Source organism: Tachypleus tridentatus, chromosome 10, assembly GCF_004210375.1.
Source record: "Tachypleus tridentatus isolate NWPU-2018 chromosome 10, ASM421037v1, whole genome shotgun sequence".
NCBI lineage: Eukaryota > Metazoa > Arthropoda > Merostomata > Xiphosura > Limulidae > Tachypleus > Tachypleus tridentatus.
The window spans coordinates 31,775,093-31,801,215 of NC_134834.1; the positions used below are offsets into that span (position 1 = coordinate 31,775,093).

The following is a 26,123-nucleotide window of genomic DNA, read 5'->3' on the forward strand; positions in this document are numbered from 1 at the left end:
TTATAATTGTTACTACAAACATAGAACTACAAAATTTATATTTTTCATTGCTAAGGCTAACTGTTAATCTATATTTAACTTCTTTTTCCAGAAAACACAATTCTTCACCTGACCAAAAAAATATAAATTTAATTTATTCTAAAAATAAATATTTTTAATAACTAAAAATGTATTAGAATCATAATAAATAGTGTGTCAATTGGTTTAATATAGAATGTAATCAAACTGAATATTAAGACCAATAACAATGTTTAGGAAAATCCTTTTTAAATTTCACACAAGTACTAAGCATTCTGAACTTGCCAGAAATAGGTTCACATCTTCCATTAAAAGCAAAAGTTTAATAACTCTGTATACTGCCTTTCAACCTAAGTTATGACTGAAATTACATTAGAATGAGCCAATGCAGTCAGAAACAAGTTCACAAGTCTTTTTAACTACATTGTAGAGAAACCAGCACTCCACATGGATAAAAATTTAAAAGTGAAAATGATATAAACAATTAAAGGTGATCATACAATTACTGGAAAGATGAAGGGAAGTATTATGGAAATGTTCCAAGAGAGTAAAAGGTACAAATACTAAAGTCTGCCAAAACAAATTTTGGAGAAGTGCATATGATTTACAATCACAATACAAATTGTATCAGAATTTAGTGGTATAATTTGTGAAAAAAAAATAATGTAAATGTAATAACTTCATAATAATGTGGCAATTTCTTTCTGACTGGCCAGTTCCATCATTATCACTATTTTACACATGTTCAATTCAACAGATACAGATAAGGCATTTTCTCATTCAATACAGTATATATTTCATCTTACACATTCCCCTAAAGACAACTATTCATGCATTAATATTGGTATTACCATATTAATACATAAAGTAACCAATATTTTGATTAAAGCAAGTTCTCAGAAGTTGCAAACAATACCCTATTGAAAATCAATTTCAATTTTTGTTAATTTATGATAAAACCTCACTGAAAGCTTCCATTACTTTGCCAACCATTACAGACACCTAAAATCATTTTATTATTTGGATATAAAAACCCAAAGAAATGGCTGAAAGACCATAAGTTGGCATAACCTGCTTTTTGCAAAGCACATAAGTTGAAAAGTAAATAACCAATAATACTTCCAAGTTATGTAAAAACTTGGACTGCTATAATTCTTGTTCACATCTAGCTGGCTATAACAAGCAACAAGTTTCAAATCCAAATTCTTAAAATGTTCATATTTTAATCCATAGTATTTTAATAGCTGTTGAATTATCCATTTTTTCTACAGTGAGCTAACTTCTTTCCCCTACAAGATCAATTTTTAAAACAAGTCTTTTACAAGTGGCATTTTGTCAAATGCTTTCTAAAAATCAAAATATGTCACACCATTTTTCTCACCTACGTACGTAGTAACCTCTTAAAACTCCAAGATTTTCCCTTACTGAAACTATGTTAATTATACAACAAAATTTTAAGGTTTGTTAAATTATTTTACAAAACATTTCTTTTTATCTTTCAGAAACTCTTTCCACTATTAATGTTTGGGCTAAAAGGTATTATAACAACTATCAAAATTTTTATCATATCCTTTGAAAAACACAAGGGTAACACTGTCAATCTTTCAATCTACTGGCACTTATCCATTATCAATGAACTTAAAAACATTGCAGCAGATGACTCGCGTATCCAATACTTAATCTTCTTTAAAGCCATTTGGAAAATATTATCTGGATCAGAAGCACTATCATTCTTTAAATGTACCTTTTTCTCTTTTAAAGAAAATGTGAGTAGTTGACAAAAATAACACATATAACTCTCTCTCTCTCTCTCTATGCATTAGGATTTGTTCAATTGAAGATCTGAGAAGGTCAGGTGCATTTGACCCCTTCCTCCTATAACTCAAAACAGCCGGATCTCAAAAACCTTTGATAACAAAGAAAAGCTGCTAAATACAATCACTTTCAGAAAGTAGATCTTTCTTCTGTGATTAACAGTTAACAAGTCAGAATAACTACAGTGCAAAAAAATAACAGCAAAAAAAACAACAAATATTTTAAAAGAATATATTAACATAGAAGGAAATAATACTTGCATCAAAAATATATCTCAGAATGGCTGGTATGGGTATTAACACTTTTACTGATAAAGAGAAAATCAAGAATTCTTGCATTCATAACAACTGAAATATAGTGACAGTGAACACCTTTTATAACTGAAATAAAGTGACAGTGAACACCATTTACAACAACTGAAATAAAGTGACAGTGAACATCTTTTATAATAACTGAAATAAAGTTACATTGAACACCTTTTATAACAACTGAAATAAAGTAATAGAAAACTCCTAGTTTTTAGGTCTTAAAATTTTTAGTTTACCGTAATTTATTATCAGAGTCTTGCTCACACTATTTATATTTGTTACAGTGGGAATAAGACTGTTAAAATATTGGGTTGAGGAATAATTCGTGAGCGTTTTTTCAAGTTAAAAAAATATATTCATAAATGAAATGCTTTTGCAAAATATTTCATATCATTTGGTAGATAATTTTTTGCTCTAATAGATGGTGTGTTTGATTTTCATATGTCTTTAATTTTTGCTTTCATTTTCAGCTCATTAAATGGAATGTCAAGTGGACAAAATCGAGCATTTGGACACCATCTGCTTTTCGCATTTAATTTCTTGCAATTTCGTTTAAAACAATGCATACTATATACCTAGGTATTACATGAAATAAAGTATCATAATAAATGTTTTGGGTGTAATGTGTTCATCCATTGAAGTATTGTATAGTCTTGCATGTAATGCTTGAATGAAATTATTTAAAAACGCTCACGAATTATTCCTCAACCTAATATCACCTTTACCCAGCAATGGAAAAAGCAAATAGTTTTCATATAATTTGTGTTGCTTTTTCAGATGGACAGAACTCTTAATTATGTTGCCTACTGTTGTCTGGGTCACATGTAGGCTTTTGTCAGTGTATTCCTATCTTCTCATTTGTTACAAGATGCTGCACTTTTCTTACCACAGATGTGATAAGACTTACTGCAAATCTCTTTCTGGATAGCCCTTACATAAAAGTGATCTATATTCCCTTGTTTTCCAATGATATTAAGTTCAAGGAGTATCCTCTCTTCAAAATTATAAATATCATACTTGGAAACACCTTTATGACATAAGTGCAAAGATGTTTTGTATCTATAAGGGCTGTTACGTATCCTTTCCAAAAGTGACCAATTTTAGTAAAGATCACACCACCTACATAAAAACAAGCAATCTCAAAATTTAATTCTTATATATATCATTTCACAGTGACCTTACATCTCTGGGGCTTTAATATAACTTAATGATTTGTACAATCAAAATAGTTTTATAACCATTCAATCCTGTGCATATTTATGTTTCTTTAATCATGAATTTTTGCACTTAACGTCATATTATAATAATCTTAAATCAACTATTTCTTTGTAATAACTGTAGCAGACTTGTTTGGTTTATATGCTGAGTACTTTATTCACCCACCTCTGTAGATCAACGTTAGAAACTGCTTGTGGATACTTGTGGTGAGCATAGCTTTGTGCTTAATTACAAACAAACATCTTTACTCACTGTTACTAACCTAAAATACTTTGGAATAACATGTGACATAACTTCTCAGTCAATTACCCATTATTATTCAAAACAATACTGATGTGTCGTAAATTCGGAGAAACTAGTCCGTTACAACGGAAGTAGCGATTGATAGAAAAGATAAGGCCGCTACATCATCTTTTCTTCACTGAAGCTCAACTTTGATTTAAAAAAAGAGTAATTAATACATAAATTCTTGCAGATATTTAGTTGTTATATGATTTGGATCTTGGTTGTATATTTTCTGTAGTTATATGCTGCATTCTTTCACTAATAAATAATGTTATTTCCATAGAAGCTGTCTGCTGTATTAGCAATCTGTTTCGCATGTAAATTACTCGAAAGTGTTAGAATAAAAAACAAATAGTTTGGAAACTATTTATGGGTTATAGAGAGTTAGTTTTATTTCATTAAAGTAATATGATATTTCAATTTTGTTCATCCAGTGTAATCTTTGAGCAAGATATTTGTTTATTTCAGTTTCCATACAAAGCTACACAAACTGCTGTCCCCTACAGGAAAACAACTACCAAATATTACCCAATGTTAGCTTTAAAACTACTCTTCTTGGCCAAATAACTAGATTTTACTGTCGCTCTGAAACTGTACCTATAGCCCCAACGTGTGGATCTATTTTTGCGAAAATAGGTTAGAACTCAGATTCACAGCCACAGAACGCTAACTACTAAACCACACTAGAACTTTTTCGCTGGAGGCGAAGTGAGACAACTCGTACCACTAATATAGAATGTTTTGTAATATTTCGAAAATGTATAACTTATCATTTTCATTACGCAAAATAGATTGTAGTATTCTATAACATTACGAATAGCTACTTAAATGTTATAGATTCTGTTAAACTATACAACTTTGTAAACGGCAAATTTAGATATCATTCTGTTTGAATAATATTTAATTAGTTTATTACCGACATTTGATCATTTAGTTTTAATTACACCAAGTTTAGAAGAAAGTTGAAATGAGTAAGAGCTTATAGCATTACCCCCTACTAAAATGATTCAATATTTGAGTGCTTATCCTGTGTTATATTACTATGCAATCTGACAAACTAAAATGGAGATATTAAAGACTAGTGTAATTATAAAGTTTTTTTGTAAAAATATTTAATCCTAAACTGCTTAAAGTATCAAAACTCAAATTCCATATACTTAAGAATTATTTCTTTTCCTATTAAAATTCTAGTAACCAATAATTTTCGTCAGGTTTATTTTAGAATAAAATAATATAACTGCTTTCAAGTAATACATTAAAAAACTGCATTAATAGCATTTCAATTATCCTATTTTAAGTCACTTCTTCTGGTTCATTACTAGAGTTCATCAGAGAATATCTTTAATGTTTATTACAAGACGACTTAAAACAGCATTCCAATTAAGTTCTGGTTATGCTTTCAAAAAGTTCCAAATTTAACTAAGCTCTGTCGGCAACACCTACACATGCAAGGACTACAGAGAAAACAGATCTGGTGGAAATTAAACGCACGTATATAATTGGTCTAGAAAGCTATAATAAGTGCAGTGGATTTCGTTTTTCTCAATAAAATTACACTTGTAATGAGTCACTTTGTGAAACATTTCTCAATTTCTTTAGGTTATTGAGTGCCGTCTAATGTTTATAATTACTTTAGGCTGAAACTTTATTCATGATTACTTTAAATTGTCACAATAAAATGTTTTCAAACTAATATAATACCTGAAGAAGAAATAAACAAAAGGGTGACGACAGAGCTAAAAGTATACATGATTCTCTGAAAGCATATCACATACATTTATATCACATTAATTACATGTCCAAATGCTAAAACGCTATCCCCATTTAAAAACAAAAAAATGACAGGTACGTCATTAAATCCATTGAACACTTAAGATTGAATTCCATCCACTTAAAAACTTTTAAATACTTTGTCAAATGGCTTACACGGATTTAGTTTTAAACATGCATAAAAACTGTATCGGGCATATAACAAAGTAAGGAAACAATAACATTTGTCATGTTAGTGTCTTAATCGCCTTTCTTTTATTATTTTCAATTATCAACAAACATGGAATCTATGTAAAATTTATTATAATTCCAGTCAATCTCAGGATTATTAAAACAGCCCAAGTTTTCATTAGTTATTTATAAAATGACTTCTTTTTGTCATTAATTTAATATTTGAATTTTTTAATATTAACTAACTCGCGATTTTCAGCTTCATTATATTTAATACCACATCAGTACGTAGCTAGACAATAATACGTTGACTCAGCAAATAGCTATAAGAAAACAAACACACACACACACACACACACACAATAATACGTTGCATGAAAGAAATATACATAAAAATCCACAAAATAATTGTTCCCTAAGTAGAAGGTTTACCTTCATACAGCCTTCATGTCTTATTTTATAAGTACTGAAGACGTTTGTCGCTAAATAAACAAAGCTACGTAGGACTAGCTGGTGAAGTAAAAAGAACCAATCAAGATAGAGAAGGAAGTGGAGATACCATTTGATTCGGCTAATGATCACACAGCAGACTAAGCCATATCAAATTTACATGGAAAATAAAATCCCTACATCATTTGCTTCCCCACTTTGTTTATCGAAAGCTTGGTGTATGAATACAATCTCAGCTTTTATCATTATACATTTCCTTTAGTTATTTTTAGAATACTACTTTTAGGCTAATGTCAGTTTTGTTGGTTTTTTTTACAAGATTGCCTACGTGAGCTAGTTGGCCATAAAATATATTCTAAACCTTTATAAAATTTCTCATATAATAATAATAAAATAGTCAAAGATCGTGTAGACTGTTTTGCTCTATAAAATGATGATAAAATTATACTTGCTGTTAGAACCAGCTAGGCGCTAGGCCTGTTGAAGAAAAATGATAATAAGATATCTATCCCCGTCACATCAAACATGCTCGCCATTTCAGCCGTGGGGGCGTTATATTGTGACGGTCAATACCACTATTCATTGGTAAAAGAGTAGCCCAAGAGTTGGCGGTGGGTGGTGATGACTACCTGCCTTCTCTTTAGTCTTACACTGCTAAATTATGGACGACTAGCGCAGATAGCTCTCGAGTAGCTTTACGTGAAATTCAAAACAAGAAACCTATAATTTGACTATCCACTGGTTTCCGACTTTCGGACGCTCTAAATAACTTGTAAAGAAGAAAATTCATATTACTTTTTTATTGCTTTAATATGAGTTTGTGCGCCATCCACACACAGAGGGTGCTAGCGCACTCTCCGATTCCGATTTCAATAGCTTTAAGCACACACAAATTCCAAGTATATGAACGACAATGAAGGTTTTCTGTGTTTCCAATCGTGTTGCTTCTGACCATCGCTGTGATCTGTAGTAACACAAACTGAAAGTCCTGACCCTCTTACTGTACCCCCCCCCCCCAGTGGAACAGTGGCATATCTACACGGACTTACAAAGCTAGGAACTAGGTTTCAATACCCGTTGTATGCAGGCGCAGACAGCCCACTGTGTAGCTTTGTGCTTAATTACAAACAAGCAAAACCTTTTATTGTAATTCATTAAAATGTGATGATTTACAGTTGACTTATTTTGGAAGGTTTACTGTGCAGAACGTAGTAGTGAAAAAAGTTAAATAGTGTGACACCAGAAGTAGTTCAAGAATACAGTGATCTATCGCGGGTAAGTATCAATCCGCTAATTATATAAACCAACAAAAATGCAGTGTTGTGAAACGTTTTCCCACAGAACATAGCTGAAGGAAAACAAACTTTCAAACGCTGCACGAGCGACATGTGGTATGTGACAAAAGGACTATGTTGTCACATTGGACGAGGTACACGTTTACATTTCAAAAAGTCATATTATTACCATTCTGCTGCTGATGCATTTGCAAATGTGTACAGAGTACATCGTAACTTTTTACCCAGGGGATCTGAGGTGGTTAAAGACTATGTATATGACAACAACGTAGAGAATGAAGGAAAATGGTAGTGAAAACTTCATGGTGTTTAGACTAATGTGTACGCATTTTCATGACAATAGGGTTATACTGAAACAAATAATCTAACCACACGTTTAGGTAAACACGAGAGTTTCTCATCGAGGCCTAAGCACAGAGGAGAATACATTCATAGGCATTTCCAATGAATGTTTTCTACATCTATAATGGCCCGGCACGGCCAGGTGAGTAAGGCACTCGACTCGTAATCCGAGGGTCGCGGCTTCGAATACCTGTCACACCAAACATGCTCGCTCTTTCAGCCGTAGGGACGTTATAATGTGACTGTCAATCCAACTATTCGTTGGGAAAAGTTGGCGGTGGGTGGTGATGACTAGCTGCCTTTCCTCTAGTTTTACACTGCAAAATTAGGAACGGCTAGCGCAGATAGCCCTTATACAGCTTTGCGTGAAATTCAAAACAAATCAAACCAATGCATCTGTGGGTTGTTCATATGAGCCCCCTGAATTCGTCATCTTCACGCAGAATTTATCATTGCATTGAGCTTTAATAGACAAATACATTTCTAGCAATTTTATTTTTTTACAAGTTGCTCACTTGAACATATCTTGCTGTTGTTGCTTCAAAAAAACGAAGCTAGAAATTCAGAAATACTTATTGCTTTATGTAACTTATAGTAAACGATTTGCACTTTCAGCCACAAAACATGTAAAACTTACTAATACTAATAATACAAACAAACGTAACTCACCAAACACTTGCTAACTTTTGATATTCACAAAAACTATGACTATTCTTAAGACTCTATAGACTTCAGATTTTCTATCAACACAGTTACGTTGAAAAAACAACCAATTTATAGAAATTCTACCAAATATTTTCAATGAGTTATAGTGGTTCATAATAAGGTTCGAAAGAATTTCACACAACCCTAACAGAACGTAAGGGCAAAAAGCACTTTACGCATAAAAATTCAGTTTAAACTTAAAAATATTTTACATTGATCGTTAAGACTGAAATATATAAACATGCACAAACAAAAAGCAAGCGTGTTAGACTTACAAGGAAAAGGAAATCCGCTCAAAACGGTTTGTTTGTAATAATTATATAATTATTATTCTCTTGCCAGCCTACAACCATATCGGCTTGGTATATTGAACTCTTAACATTCTGTAGAATACTAAACAAGGTACTACAAAGGTAGTATTGGTATTGAAAGGTCGATGTCTTTCTTATATATTACACATAAGTTAAACAACATCAGAAGTTTGGTGCAAATGATGTTATAATTACCCCCTGAAGTTATCTCCTATACAAATGTTCGGATGTTCGTTTAGAAAACTTATATACAAAGTGAAACAACAATTACCAGCCTATAATATATAAATATTAGATGACTGTAACACGTACAATGTACATATTCGATACTTTGTACACCACATAATCGGTGTCTATATGCTATGCAATATATATAAAGAGAATTTAGTTACACAGAAACTACAAATGCCAACTATATTCTCAAACAAATCTCTATGACAATCTTGAGCTGCATCTTAACAGTTTACACTTCGAACTAATGCGATCAAGTAGTCAATAGCTACAGCAAATCATCAGGAACCGTATCAGCTTGCAACTAGATATGTTTATTATCATTGCAATGTATAAAGTTAGCTACCGTATCAAGTAATCCTTTGTCCATAGTTGAGCATTAAAAAAAAAAGCAAACAAGTGAAAAACAGGAATTAAAAACCTACAAACAGAGATAGTAGAAAGTAAGGAATAAACTGTAAACATTATTTACTGAAACTACATATCCCATTTTGACTCAACCAAATGTAATTCTAGGTAACAGCATGTGGTCAAATTAGTTGTTTGTAGTTTGATTAAATAATGTTTACAGTCTTGTCTTCTTATTCCTTCTATTACGATATCTATTTGCATGTCAGGTACAGCCACGTGTTTATGATGCTTAAATTACAATCCGAGGGTCGCCATATCGTCCGTGGGGACGTTATAATATTTCCGTCAATCCCATTATTCATTGATAAACGAGTAGCCCAAGAGCGGGTGGTGATGACTAGCTGTCTTCTCTCTAGTCTTTCATTGCTAAATTAGAGACGGCTAACGCGTATAGCCCTCGTGTAACTGCGCGAAATTCAAACTCTGTTTGCAGGTTATTAAATTTACAATTTTTTTACTTATCTTGTAAACATTAAAATTACCATCAAATCTAAAATATTTACCTACAGTTTAGTCTCACGATTAAAGACTGAAGGTGGCGTCTATAAGCCAAACGTAACGTTACATAACCACACAGAGTAATAAAAAATATTTTTATCAGACAGCAGTAAATATTTTAATTAAAAATACATATACAAAAAACAACAAACTAATATGACAATCTAAATATTCCCAGTTCAAAAATACAATTAACAGCACTTAAGGAATATCTTAACACTTTGCTGCAATGCGTCTTAAAATTAAAAAAAATTCTTCAAGACGTCCTCTCCCAGAATTACATTGCCAAAAACCTGGTATCGATACCCGTGGTGAGAAGAGCACAGATGGTACATTGTGTAGCTTTGTGCTTAGCTTCAAACAAATAACTATTCAACTTTGGAAGTACCTTGGTTGTCGAACATCAGACGAAAAATAACTATAAATAGTTACAGCAAATTTTGGCGTTTAAAGTAAAACAAGTGTTAAGTAAAAAAAATAATCAGAGTCTAAAAAATAAAAGTGTAGAATGTTTGTGATTTACTGGCAAAATGTGTAGTTGTTTATAATATATCTGTATTTTTGGTAAACTCGTTGAGGTTATGTCGTTGTCCCTAACTTGGAGCTATTGTCCCTTATAACGCACTCATGGGTTATAATTCTGTAATTCTGAAATCGTTCATAGGGTTAACCTGCACCATTAAAACATTGTTTAGAGCGATGCTTGTTTTATAAGTACAATAACGCGCTTTCTATTCTATTCATATGGAACAAAAGTGTCATATTTTATATAATTCAACTTTTAAACATAGAAAGAGTATAGAAAGTTCGGTTGGTGATGTGACGTAGAATTAATCTGTGCCCGGCACAAGAATCAAACTAAACATGCTCCCCCTTTCAGTCGTGGAATTGTTACAATGTGACGGTCAATCCCAAAATTCACTGGTAAAAGGGTAGCCCAACATTTGGCGGTGGATGATGATGACTAGCTGCCTTCCCTATAGTCTTACTCTGCTAAATTAAGGACGGCTAGCGCAGAATGCCCTCGCGTAGCACTGCGTGAAAATTAAAAAACAAACAAACAATATAATTTATTCATTATTTCACGAGCACGTGTATGGCATTTTCAACATGAGCGTCATCTTATGCCTACATAGGCTAAACTGCTATTTAAAGAAGGATTCGAGTAAAGTTGTCCCTTTTTTGAACTAATAACCACCTAAAGTCAGCCAGCCAGTCAGTAGCACCTGTCGCCACAAGGACTATTTGTGGCTTTGAACTAAGTAATAACAGGATTGGCGTAATCTTATTACACTCTTTCAGCAGAATGTGCAGATTGTGACAGAGCGACATCGTGGCGTGAATCTCAGACCTTCTATCTAATCTACAGCCCATCATTCTAAGAACTCGGCCACAACTAGTCTAGCTTGTTTGTTCGTTTTGAATTTTGCGCAAACGAATAGTAGGAGTGACTGTATATTATGATGCCCCCATGGCTGAAAGGGCGAGCACGTTTGATGTGACGAGAATTCTAGCCCACAACCCTCAGGTTATTGGGTCGTGTGTCCTAACTATCTGGCTATGCCAGGCCCCGAGTCTGGCAGTAAAGAAATCAACTGAGTTTGATTTGACAAACCGATAACAGTATACAATCTTGGATTATTACTAAAGGTGCATTATCACAGATATATTAAAAATGGATACTTGTGTATCATAAGCTTATCAAATTTCATGCAATTACTTCATAAAATATCTCAGAACAGACGAAACGGCTGGGGGATGTCAAGAAAAGGAAACGAATGGGTTTTGGTTTTTTCGGACCATCGCACTTTTGCGTTCTCTCTAATTTTTATATTATTGTGTCAGCATGGCCAATTACAAATGTTTTCGCTATTTTATTATAGCATTATATTCTCGTGATTAAAAAAAATATGTGTGGAAGCTTTTTCCTAAATATTATTGTTTCATACTATTATATCCAATACTGTAGGTATTCACAAACGCAAAATATGTATTAATACCAAAGCTTCGTTATTAACACTGTTTATATTAATACGTATAGTAACTAGTAATCATGCACCCAAAGTTTTAGCATTTGGAAATAATGGATTTTTTACAACGTTGAAACGTATTTATATTATTTTACATGCTTTATATATTTGGCGCCTAGCTCCACGAGAGTTTGCCTACAATCAAACATCTAAGCACGCCCTCTACATTCCTAGAGGAATGTAGGAATTACACAACATCCTTAAAACATGTGGTCAGCTATCGGTCAGTTACCTCTTTCTTTCTTTGTGAACCTGACGATAACCGAAGAAGATCGAAACGTTTATCGCTCCTCTACATAGAATTTTCTCCACTCATACCAGTCGTTTTTACATATATATTTTGCCGTCCCTAGTTCTGAAGTGATAAGACTAGAGAAAGTAGCTAGTCGTCACCACCCATTCGCTGTTAGCTCTTGTCAGTAGATGGCGAAAATTGATTTTCACTCTTTTAATGTGACCACAGCTCCAACTCTAAAGTGTAAGTTATTTTTGTTTTCTTTTTCTGTGATAACTGGACTAGTGCCACAGACATTCAGTCCTATGCGCTAACTGCTAAATCAAGCGCAGCCTTTGTATTAAAGAATTGTGGTTAATTTTGGTTATTTATGTAATAGTACTAGATGTTTTCCACATGAAATGGCAAGATTTTTCGACACGGACATAGCAGTACGAAAATGCTCAAGTTCTGAAACTTTGGTTTGGTTTGTTTTGAATTTCGCGCAAAGTTATTCGAGAGCTATCTGCACTAGCCGTCCTAATTTAGCAGTGTAAGACTAGAGGGAAGGCAGCTAGTCATCACAACCCACCACCAACTCTTGGGCTACTCATTTACCAACGAATAGTGGAATTGACCGTCAAATTATAACTTCCCCACGGCTGAAAGGGCGAGCATGTTTGGTGTGACAGTGATTCGAACCTGTACCCTCAGATTGCGAGTCGAGTACCTTAACCACCTGGCCATGTCGGGACAGTTCTGAAAAATATACAGCAATATCTGTTACTTCAAACTAAAAAATATTAATTAAAGATAAGAATCTCTAAAATTCATAAAGTAGCACTGATTTTCGTTTTTTATTAAATTGTTTGCAAACATTTTATTTTATGTTTTCAGGCATTGCAAGAACACCTTTTTTATTTCCACCAATTCACAAAACTATTATTTATTCGTTTTAACACTTCGTTTTCATATTCCTATCTTTATTATTGTTGACAGACAATTTCCTTTCTCATTTCCGATCAAAGAAATAGTATTTCCTATTTGGAGTTGATTAAAAACTGTGGAAATAATATAAATGTGTAAACAAAAAATAATTATATATTTTACGATCCAAAAAAGTACAAAATACAGGAAATTATTACAGTTTGTTTGGTTCGAAATTAAAATTCTAGGATAAAGCTAAACAAGAACTCTTGGAGCGTAAGTCGTTCATGGTTTTGAACATTATGATAGAAGAGAAAGAAGTCAACTCGTCCGCCAACTCTTGAATAAGTCTTGCCTGACCAACTTGGAACTTGTGGTCACTCTTACAGCATACTCACCCCGCCCACCAAAAATGAAAGAAAGTGCCGAGTGTGTTTTTACAACAACAGGTCTCGAGCCATGAACTGTTGGATTCACAGTCTGAACATATTAACCGCTAACCAAGTTTGGCCTCGAATATTTATTTGTTTATATTAAAGGAAACTAACAAACAGATAGCCTACTTTTTTTAAGAATTCGCGTGATAATCGTTGTGTGTTGGTCAAATAGTTTAACCAGGTGGGTTAAGGCGTTTGACTCTTAATCCGAGAGTCGCGGGTTCGAATTCCTGTCGCACTAAACATGCTCGCCCTTCCAGCCGTGGGGGGCGTTATGTGACGGTCAATCTCACTATTTGTTGGTAAAAGAGTAGCCCAAGAGTTGACGGTGGGTAGCTATGACTAGCTGCCTTTCCTCTAGTCTTACACTGCTAAATTAGGGACGGATAGCGCAGATAGCCCTCTTGTAGTTTTGCGCGATATTCAAAACAACCAAACATACAAATCTAAGTCAAAAATATAAGCGACTAAAAACGTAAAAAAGGGTTCAATGAGATAAATCATTATGTCCTAAGTCCTTAGTGCAACATCTAAAATCATATAATCAGCAATAAAACGTACAATATATGTAATCATTAACATACACTTAGTAATAGGCCCGGCATGGCCAAGCGTGTTAAGGCGTGCGACTCGTAATCTGAGGTTCGCGGGTTCGCATCCCCGTCGCACCAAACATGCTTGCCCTTTCAGCCGTGGGGGCGTTATAATGTTACGGTCAATCCCACTATTCGTTGGTAAAAGAGTAGCCCAAGAGTTGGCGGTGGGTGGTGATGACTAGGTGCCTTCCCTCTAGTCTTACACTGCTAAATTAGGGACGGCTAGAGCAGATAGCCCTCGAGTAGCTTTGCGCGAAATTCAAAACAAACAAACTAAAACAAAACTTAGTAATAATCCAAACATGCTCTTCCTTTGAGTTGTGGGGGCATAATAATGTGACGGTCAATCCCATTATTCGTTGGTAAAAGTGTAGCCTAGGAGTTGGGGGTGAGTAGTTATGACTAGCTGCCTTTCCTCTAGTGTTACACTGCTAAAGTAGGGACGGCTAGCGCAGATAGCCCTCTTGTAGCTTTGCGCGAAATATAAAACAAATTTAATTCAAATTGTAAAACAAACTAAACATTAAAAAAATGTTATTGAGTATTTATAATATTAAAGGTGAAACAATGTAACACCACAATGACTGACTATTCAATTCCTGAATATAATTCATTTTTGATTAAAATATGACTTAACAACAAAATATTAAAAAAAGCTCTACAAACCAGCCACTTCATATTTAAAATGTATTATTTTTTTCATATAATCGGTTTGTTTTGAATTTCGCGCAAAGCTATTCGAGGGCTATCTGCGCTAGCCGTCCCTAATTTAGCAGTGAAAGACTAGAGAAAAGGCAGCTAGTCATCATCACCCACCGCCAACTCTTGGGCTACTCTTTTACCAACGAATAGTGGAATTGACCGACACATTTAACGCCCCCACGACTGAAAGGGGAGCATGTTTGGAGCAACGTGGATTCGAACCCGCGACACTAAGGTTACAAGTCGAACGCCTTAACCCACCTGGCCATGCGGGGCCCATACAGTCGGTTAGTAATAATAACGGCTCACTTGAATGTTCTCCATAGTTCCAGAAGATTACAATAAAAACTCGTTAGGTCATATGTTACTTCTTGAAAACAGCGATAAATATTAAATCAATTAGACGGTTTGTTCTTGTACTAAATATACTCAGATCGAAGTTTTCGTGCTTTGTTTTTTAATTACTGGCAGTTAAACAATAAAAGACGTAAAAGCGGTTTTTAGCGTGACGTAACAAGTAAAATCTATGATTACCATTAATTTATAACTTTCAGAAGTTGCTCAGGTCAACGTTATAATTACCAATAAGATATTATTTTCAAAGGTCTTCAAGCGAAGGCTATGATCACCATTAATCTATAACTTTCAGAGGTTCCTCAGGTTAACGTTATAATTCCTAATCATATCTTATAATTAAAAGTTCTTCACATTTTTTATGACTCTTACAGAGTCAATGATAGAGTAAAGTAAGATTAAGCTTTGCGTTATCGGAAGCCATTAACAAGTGTTCATGATTCAAGCTTACCAACACCATTATGTCTTTAGATATGTCTTCCACAATTACATTCTACCGTGTAAATAATTACCTATTACTCTGTTGTTGTTATTTCTTGGTGTGTGTGTTTTTTAAACACTTTTTGAAATGTATAATTTAGCTAGTTTCAAATAAGTTTTTTTTATGTCTCTCATTTGAACCGGCATTATTGTAATAGTGTTCTTTGTTATATGAGAACAAATTGACAAAATTGAAACTTTAATCAGCAATACTATTATTTATGTTAGTCGAGAAAAAAATAGATAATGTTTTACTACTGAGTTGTCTTTCAAATATACTTACAGGAAATACAATTATATCTGCTGTTTTTAAAGTATGTGGGTCAATTACAGACATATTGGTTATAAAGTCAATTGGTCAGAACCAAACTGAACGACTTGAGTAATACAGGGTGTTCGGAAAGTCACTGTGCAGTTTCGTCTGTTAATAAATATATAGGTGCACAGTGACTTTCCGAACACCCTGTATATATATTAAATCTTTATGTTCTGTTTCGCAGTTTCGTACATATTCTGCAGAACTCTGTGTAATTTCCATACCTCACATCAGTTGAGATAAGACATCAGTGCACAGTAAGTGTACCACTAGTCCATTACAGCGCAAAATGTAAACTATTATAAAGACTGGTATATATTTTGCTAACTTTTATAATCTACCTCTAGACTATGGCAGAATACACGATAAGGATTTACTGTGTTTCAGATATTCACAAACAGTCATGGTAATTTAAATGCAGTTCGAAACATGTAGGTACGGGAATACTAAAACAGAAATTAGACTAATGTGGCAATTTGTTGCACCAGGAAGTACTTTTGACTACTCTGTCCTACTGGCATATTTGCGGTTTCTATGGTTATCGTAACAAACACGTTATATAGGTTCACCCTACTTACGCTAATGACTACAGTAGAACCAGACTGTCTGGTTAATGTCATTGTACACTAGCCTAATAATGTAAGGAGAGTCGCAAAGTATTTATGTGCTGCGACAGAATAATATCAGTATACAAACATTTACGAGGAATAAGATACACAGTTAAAAGCAATGAGTACTTAAATACAGTCTATATCTCTTTCATTTTGGGTGATATCGTTAGGTTTTATTGATTATAATTTGTTAACAGTTTTATGAAATCACTGAATATTTATATAGATGTTTATAAGGCCAGTAGTTGACTAAAAAGAAAGCAAGCCATCTTACAAAACGAAAGCAAAAGCAGTTTCTTCTACTAAATTGAATTATAATGCACGAAAATATTAATCAGTACAAACTATCATAATTTAAATTAAATATATGCATTTGGAACTCGAGTTTTTATACTATACGCAGATTTAACACAAATCAATAAGTTTTCTGAGTAAAAAACGCAGCGTTGATTTTTCAATAAATAGGTAATAACCTCGTAATAGATTTAAGATAATTAAAGTCTATGCGGTTAAAAAACGAAGAGCAGACATGCTTCTTGTTACGTACAATCATGCAACATTCTATCATAACTACAGTATTACGCTGTGGTGAAAATCACTAAATTGAATGTTTTTATTCGAACTCGGATTAAAAAGTGTCAAGCGACCTCTTTTCGTAGAGAAGTAGATTTCTAAGCAGTGTAGAGATTCACAAACAATGCGAATTACGCATGACAACAGCATTAGCGATAGCAAAATTGGTTAAACTTAAAATCCTACAAAAATATTTAAAGCTACAATAAATTTCTTGTCATTAATAAGCCTTAAATGTTTTAAAACATTTTAACTTATACTGTATAATAAGATACACGAATGAAACAAAAGATAATGAGAACCTATAGGCACTGAACAAATTTAATAGACAGGTAAACAACAAATTATTATGCAAAATCACCTTTCTCCGATTCCACACCCCAGTGGATGTATAACTGACTAAGGAGATACTTTTGAATATTCCAGTCTTTTTCAATATTTTATAACATCTGTTGGTTATATCCGCAGTAATCTGATATCATAGTTATGTTGAAATACAAACTACGACTGAGAAATACGAACGCATAACGCAACAAAAATAATTTTGAAATAGTTTATACTGATACCCTAAAAGTTAATACTGTAACCACTTAACAATGTATCAATAAGAGGATTGTTTTGTATAGGATTTGGACGATCACTATATAGTGTGTGTGTGTGTATATATATATATGGTGGCTAATCGTAAATTTTTAGCCTCAGCATAGTGACTCACAGAATGGCTTGGATTCTACGCGCGTCTGACGCTTGAAGTTCATGACGCACAAAAATATATTTAATAAAAAGGGGGAAGTATCAATCTACATTAATGTACTACAATTCTTCCTAAAACAATTTCAAGTGCTGCGGCTACTGAAGACTCCATCTTGTTGTTAGAGTAAAATACATCCTTTTACAAAATAATAAATGAAAAAGTCATTTTATGAACAATATTGAAAAAACGCATTATTACAATGTTAAAATTGTCCATAAACTCTGGTTACAAATAAAGATAGACAAATGTATATCTTAATAAACGGCAAAACCTTTTGACATCGTTGAAAATACTTTGCACTTCAATAGTACAAATTGATGAAACAATTACAAGTGACGTAAAACAATGTTTTACAAAGAGAACAATTATTTGTAAAAACAAATGATGATACACATTCACTTAGAAGTGATAATCTACAGGATAAACAATATTTTATTACAACTTTGTGTACCAAAGTCAATATTTTTTTCTTCTATACAACAATAGACATTGAAACAACAATGAATGCTTATAAGTTACAATAATCTATCATTATAAAACAATAGTATGACATTAATGTAAAACAAAGGTTTATAAATTTAATTATTTATTCTTTTACTACATGAATAGAAAGAAATTCAACTAACGAAGATGGCCTATGAAGTTAACAATACTTTTATTATTATTATAACAATCCATTTCAACGCAATAATAACGGTTGAAAAGGCTAACTGATTCATTAATATTTAAGAGGAAATTTCTCAGAATCTGGAGACTTTCAGTTTGGTATCTACCACATAGTTCGTTTTTAAAATGACACCAGTGATGCAGTAAATTAACATAGTTAATAATAAAACATTCTATGATATCTATTAGCGGATTCTGATGTTCAATATTTCCAGTTGTTTTATTTCATTCTACCACCTAGAAATGGGAATTCATGCTCCATATTATATCTTGTAGAATGTGGCACAGTTCAAAGTAAAGAAATAAGCGTCGATGCGAAACTCATTGCCTTTTTTTTTTTTTTGAATTTCGCGCAAAGCTACACGAGGGCTATTTGGGCTAGCTGTCCCTAATTTAGTAGTGTCAGACTAGAGGGAAGGCACCTAGTCATCACCACCCACCGCCAACTCTTGGGCTACTCTTTTACCAACGAATAGTGGGATTGACTGTAACATTATAACGCCCCCCCCCCGGCTGAAAGGGCGAGTATGTTTGGTGTGATGGAGGGAATTTATAAGGAGAAATAGAAACAAATATGATTTTTTTATAAACAAGATACTGTTTAATATAGAATAATTCACTAAATAAATATAATAATAATTTATTATTAATTAGTTTATTTTACTGCACTGCTGGCGTTGTTTTTAAAACGACCTGTTAGTAGACAACACGAGGAAAAGCTCCAGAATCTGCAAAGTCTACTGCAAAAATTTAGACATTGGGGAAAAAGTAATAAAGCCACACAAAGGGCTACCTGTGCTCTGCCCACCACGGTATCGAAATTTGGTTTCTAGCGTAGTAAGTCCGAAGGCTCTCGCGTGTTAATGGGGGGCTTTCTGTATTTACAACGCTAGAAACGAGTTTCGCTACCCGTTTTGTAGCATTTTGCGCTTAACTACAAACACACAAGTTACTGGAGGCAAGTAAGAAAGAAACAAGTTTTACTTTACAGAAAAACTTTTAATTCAGCCAACGTTTTGCTACTGCGGTTTCTCCAGGGATAATAGTACCTGTAGCGAAGTCACAACTGCAAAATGTTGGCTCAAATGAAAAAAAAATTCTGGAAAGTAAAAGTTGTTTACTGCAACTTTATTATTGGAATGGAAAGTGATCTTTTGAGAATGCTTACATTACTTTGCGAAAAATAAACTGCATTATATAAATGCTTTTTGTATCCTAAAAAAATGTTTACTAAGTGTTACGTTTCAGTATCAGGCCTACATTAAAACACAACTGAAGTAAGCCTAAAGCCAAACCGCATCAATGACGACAATTTGATTATATACTAGGCCTATACAAATATAGTACCTGATAATTCACAATGCTAATACCAGTTTCATCTTTACTACAAAAGAATTCAGGACAGCTAGACACCTGAACATATGACGAAGTACAATATTTAGATACAAACTGTTTATTAGAGAAGAAAACAATAATGTACTCCATTTATATGGAACGTACAGATCTAGGTTTATTTTATTATTATTTTAAACATATTCCCTTATCTGACCTACATAGATTCAGGTTTATTAATTTAATTTACTACATCATATGACCTGTATGTTTGTTTATGAATTCCGCGCAAAGCTACACGAGGGCTATCTGCGCTAGTCTTCCCTAATTTAGTAGTGTAAGATTAGAGGGAAGACAGCTAGTCATCACCACCCACCGCCGACTCTTGGGCTACTCTTTTACCAATAGGGGAGTGACCGTCCCTTTATAAAAACCCCACACTTGGAAAGGCGAGTATATCTGGTGCGACGGGGATTCGAACCCGCAACCCTCAGATTACGAGTCGATCGCCTTAACCACCTGGCCATGCCGGGCCGTCTGAGTTGTATGATAACCGAACAAATAAAAATGATTAGATCTTTAAATGCCCTATTTCCTCATTTTTTTAGGTGTATAATTATCCGGTTACCATATCAAGAACGTATAACAGAGTTAAATAGAAGTTTTAATATTAAATGTTCGGCTGGGTAAAGAAGACTGTTTATAAATATATAGTTTCTGGAATAATTTGGTCAACTTAAAAATAGGTTTAAAGGAACTTGTAAAATAATTTAAAGTGGAATTTTTAGACGCGGCATAGCGGCTCACAGGATGGCTCTGAGTGTTATTTTTTTAACTTTTATCTGTATGTGTGTGTGTTTTCTTATAGCAAAGCCACATCAGGCTATTTGCTAAGCCCACCGAGAGGTATCGAACCCCTGATTTTAGCGTTGCAAATCCGTAGACTTACCGTTGTAACAGCGGGGAACAACTTTTATCTCATAGATCCGTTTTCTCATGACCAATTTCAGACCAACTTACAGTTTTGGACTTCAGAGGTCAAACTCTTTCGACTGATATTTATGACCACGTCCAAGGTCTCATGGATTAATTTACTCTAATCATGTTTAAAGAAAATTTCAATTAGAGGGTATGCTAGTAGAGGTCCTGATGAGTAATCATATCGATTTGGGTATGCAAGAGCCCTTTGGTTGGTATTACAGACGCATAAAAGTAAAGCTAATGGGGAAAAATATGTGCTTTAGATTAATTCACTCTAGTTATGCCTAAAATAGTTTCAAGTGCTGCGACTACTGAAGATTACTCCTTTTTTTAATTTTAAATAACAAGTTTATCTCGATCTTTTAAAAATATTTATTGACAGACATGCTGTTAGCACCTAACATTACGAAAACCCAATACAGGGTTTCTATTTCTATCTAAAAACTTAATAAAGGTAAAAGGAAAGTTCATAAAATTAGAAGATACAATATATAAAACATTCTGTTCGGGTGTTAAGAACATATTTCATTAGACGCTTATACATCATGCTATTAAATATAGTAAATATAAATATATTATATACATATATAGACATCTAAATTGGTAAAGAAATAAAATAATAAAAACTAATTATTATGAATTTTTGAAACATATAATAAAATAATAGGTACATATATTTAGTTTATTTTAAAAGAGAGGTCCTGTTTTGTGTAGTACTTATGCATGGACTTTTACATAATTGTTCAATGTGATAATTTTATTATATAAATATTTTAATAAAAAAGAGTGCATGTGTCTGTGTTTCTACAAGACTAAAAATATTCTTAAAACTGTATAACAATAATGCACTATGACCTGACAGTAACAACTGAAAACTAGAAGGATAAAACACGAGTTTCCGTACACGTTCACGAAAGGGATGCACATATAGATTAGAAATTTACGAAAGTCACAATCAGTGGACATTATTCCAAATCCAAAACATACGTTTACGTACGTACAGGATACATGAGAACCATAAACTAAAGACCGTTTGTATCAGTTATGTTTTCACCAATGAAAAAAACATAATGCTAAATTATTATCCCATCAGAAAAACAGTGCTGCTCCATGCAGCATGTGCGCATGACAAGGCTGCTCCGCAGAAAATACATATTTAAAGGGGGTAGTAATTCTGATTGATCTGAAACCATAATTTATATAACATAAGAAAATATAAATTTGCTACAACAACGCTTACTTTAAGTAGCATTCCTAAACGGAAGCAATGTATATAATAATATATAAAATAACGCTAAATAAATGGCATTTATGGGACTTTGGTACTAAAGTCACAATTGTGACCTTAAGTTTTGTTGCGTTAACGTTTTTAGAGACATTGTTAGAAAGACTAGCCAACCTGTTCAAATTTCACAGTTTTTTGTCATTTTCTACCTCTAATTATTGCACACCAACTATGACGAATCGCTTGTCTCGTGTTTACTTAACTTTAATACCGACAACGCTATATCAAATTATATATAGTGCTTACAATCACTACCCTAGCCTAGATCGTGCCTTTTCTTTATATGTAATAAACACTGTCTAGAAAACAATTTAGTTTTTAAATACAAGCGTTATTTGCATCATTTCTAATTGTATAATATATTACGATCGATTTTATGCCCTGAAATCGAAATGCTGAGTTAATTTAGTCGTATTTTTTATCAACTACAATGTAATGAAAGAAGAGTACATATTACACCTATTTCTGAATTTTTAAAGTATATGCAAGTAACAACAACAACTGAAGAGTAATTTTACCAACCGTCGTCATGAGGTCTACCATTCCTGAGAAGGTCTCATCAAATCCTTATACAGGAGCAATGGGTGAAGGGATAACAGAACGACTTCGTGTTAATCAGAGATGCTAGTCAATGCTGCCTGTTTCAGAAAACGTGGTGTGCTAGTAATAATCGTCTGCAACGTACGTTATTTTACCTAACCATTTCTTCCTTTGCAGTAGCTATTTTTCGTTGCTTTGCGTTGGACCCTTTATCCTGCGTCTGTGCTGTAACGCACTCTAGCAACAGAAGTCACTCCCCCTTTCAGGCAGTGGCATGTAACGTCGCGTGACGACATGTACGTGTGGTTCCCATGACAACCAATGAAGTAAGAATATCTGCAAGGGTTGCGACATTCGTAACCAACTACAAGAAGGCGTGGGTAACTAAGATTACTTCTTCCTATTAAAGATATTTTAGCCGTTGTTAACGCTCAAGGTTTGACACTTTTAAGTAATAGAAATAAATGAAAAAAAAAGTTAATATATTTCGATTTTTAGGTGTGAATGTTTTTAACACTCTTCTAATTACGTGATTCATGAAAAATGTTCAAGCACGATCTATGCGTGCGCGCACCTGCACACGCGTATGCCTTTGGGAATAGAAAGGTTTGCTCTCTTCGCTCAGAAAAACCATCAGATTATTTTAGAACAAATTTTTAATAATTTCAGTTTGTTATATTTTATTATTTCTCCTAGAAACGTGAATTGTATACTTTCTCTTACGGCTTGTTATGAATGCATGGGTTTAATAACGTTACGAGAACGCACATGTAAACAAGCATTTAGATAGAAATTACCCCCCGTGGCATAGCGGTAACTCTGCGGATACATAACGGTAGAAGCTAACAAAAGAATTTTAGAAAGGTTCAGTAAGAAAAAAAAAACCCAAAACTTACGAATAGTGTGTTTTTAACTAAAAAACAGGAGTCTCCATTTTGTCCATTAGCTTTTGAAGTTAACGCAAAATGCTCTTATGGATTATTCTGCCAACAAAATCCTTCTTTAGCTACTTAAATTTTTCAAAATTTAGCTCGTTCCTTACCGGATACGTGGCATTTCTACGCAAGCAATATTGGTTTGTTTGTTTTAGAACAAAGTTACTTGAAGCTACTTACTATTGTGTTACTATTGTAACTATTATGTCCGTGGTCGGGAATCGAACTCCGAAGTTTAGCGTTATAAATCTGTAAATTTAGGATTGTTCTACCGAGGGACGAGTAACATTTCAGAAAGACTTAATATAACTTAACAGGGTTTGTTTGTATAACGTGAAGTTTAACAATGGGCTATCTGTGATATGTCTATCACAGGTATTGAAACCCGCTTTGTAGCGTTATAAATCAATAGACTTAACAGGGACTAAGCATGTTTGAAAGGATTAATTGATCTCCAAAGAGCAACCTATTTCTTAATTTATGTAATTTTTAATCTTTTTTTTCAAACGCGCGACGAGAATCTAATATATGCAATCTCGTGCTTTCGTTTCTGTTGGTCCCCCGATGGTACAGCGGTAAATCGACGGACTTATAACGTTAAAATCAGGGGTTGGGTTCCTCTCGGTGGACTCAGCAGATAGCCCGATGTAGCTTTGCTATAAGGAAACACACACACACTTGTTTTTGTGGAAAAGTGTGTCCGTGTTTGTTTGTTTTCTTATAGCAAAGCCACATAGGACTATCTGCTGAGTCCACCTAAGGGCTGTGAAAAAAAGCCTATATTTTCGTTAGAAAATGTACAAAGTGAAGGTTTGTATAACTTGTCAGAAGTTCAAGTCGTTATTACGTTTCTGATAACTTTCACATTTCTTCTCATACCAGTATTGTGTGGTCTTTTTATTCGAAATATATACTTTTACAATTAAATATTTGAAGTTGTTAAAAGAGGTTCAAAGACAGCAATTATCTTGTGCAAAATGTACGTCATAAATAAATGTCAAAATTCTTGTTTTTTAGCACAAAGCTACAAAATTGGTTGTCTGCGCTCTTTCTGTCGCACAGAATCGAGTCCTGGATTTTATCGTTATAAGTCCTTAAACTTATGGCTGACTCACCGGGCGATAAAATACTTATTCATGTTAAAAATCATGTTTTTTAAACTCAAACTGAAAATTTATATCTCTAAAGTAAACCATTTAATTTGATAAATGTTTCTTATCCTTTCATGTGTTTACGTTTTATGTTTTTCGTTTCGTGTTAGCCTAAAGTCGGTTTATTTTTCAACTGTTCCGTGAATGAAGATCATACGTCTGGTTCCTTAAGTTTAAAGTAGATAACAAACGAAATTATAAACATGCATATACATATAAAAGTGTGTCATAAACTATTTCTAAAGATCACAATAATAAGCTCTTTCTTATGTATGAAAATGTTTCATTTTCTTCCTAATATCTACACAAATATGTTAATAATTAATAATGAAAGATGTAATTAGCTGTAGTAGCTAGCATGACTAGGAGCACTCGGCTCCCAACATTCGGGTTCGAATCCCCTTCATCGAACATAGTCGCCCTTCCTGTCGTGGGGGTGTTATAACTCCGATCCCACAGTTCCTTGGAACAATTGTAAACTTCAAAATTAGTTACGGCTAGAACAGGTAGTTCATATAGTTTTTGCGTGAAATTCAGTAAACAAACGTTTTGTTGTAAAAACAGAAATATGGCAAAACGTTGCATAAAATACCTAAGCACAGCAGAGGTACATTTGAAATGCCAGAATGTGTATATACATCAATACAACACTGTTATTTATTGGGCTTTTAATGTGAGAATGCACAGAAGCTAATCGAGAATGTAAACTTGAATGATTTTCGTAATTAACAATATTCCATAATGCTGTCTGTCTAAAGCTCAAGACATGAAACAGAATGACATTTGTATAAAGGACAATTTCATAAACACTTAATTTTGTCGCTTCCACGACTACATGACTGGCACAGAAACAAAAAATAAGGAAACGTCAATCATTTACAACGCACATGGTACCACATTCTGTACAGATGAAGACCTAGGCAAGACCTTCTTACTCAGATACGTTGATCAAAGTGGCATGCAAAGGGGGGAATTCAAGCTTCAAACAACATTATATATTAGTCACCATTACACGCAGACATGGAAGTCATCCTTATCTTGGACGAGTTACATAGAGTTATAATTACGTATACTGATGGAGAAGCTACAGTAACAAGTGGTGTAACAACTTTCACATTTAAAACGTCTACAGAAACCAACTCAATGAAATTAGTGTCAGAGTATCACATCAGTTGGGCAAAAGGCAGCATCGCTGAAATGTGGACTGATTCTTTTATAAAATTCTTATCTAAGCCCATGAAGGATCACTATTGCCTTACAAATTATCAATTCGTTGTTCTTCAAAAATCATAAGATCCCTGAGAGGGATGTAGCTATAAGGTTCGCCTATCAGAGTGAACCACTACTACCTCAACATTGTTAGTCGCGTTTGAAGAGAAACCGTGGTCAATGTTTCTGAATTCGTAACTGA

General features: G+C 33.7%; 1 pseudogene across 1 annotated transcript in view; it reads right to left on the reverse strand.

The window, feature by feature from the left end:
- Nucleotides 1-22,867, reverse strand: part of LOC143229001 (MAP kinase-activating death domain protein-like) — a 101,203-nt pseudogene extending 78,336 nt beyond the window's left edge. Inside the window, exon 1 of the transcript XR_013015600.1 lies at nt 22,609-22,867. The product of XR_013015600.1 is annotated as an MAP kinase-activating death domain protein-like (transcript). The remainder of the gene's footprint in view (nt 1-22,608) is intronic.
- Between the last annotated feature and the right edge of the window lie 3,256 nt (nt 22,868-26,123).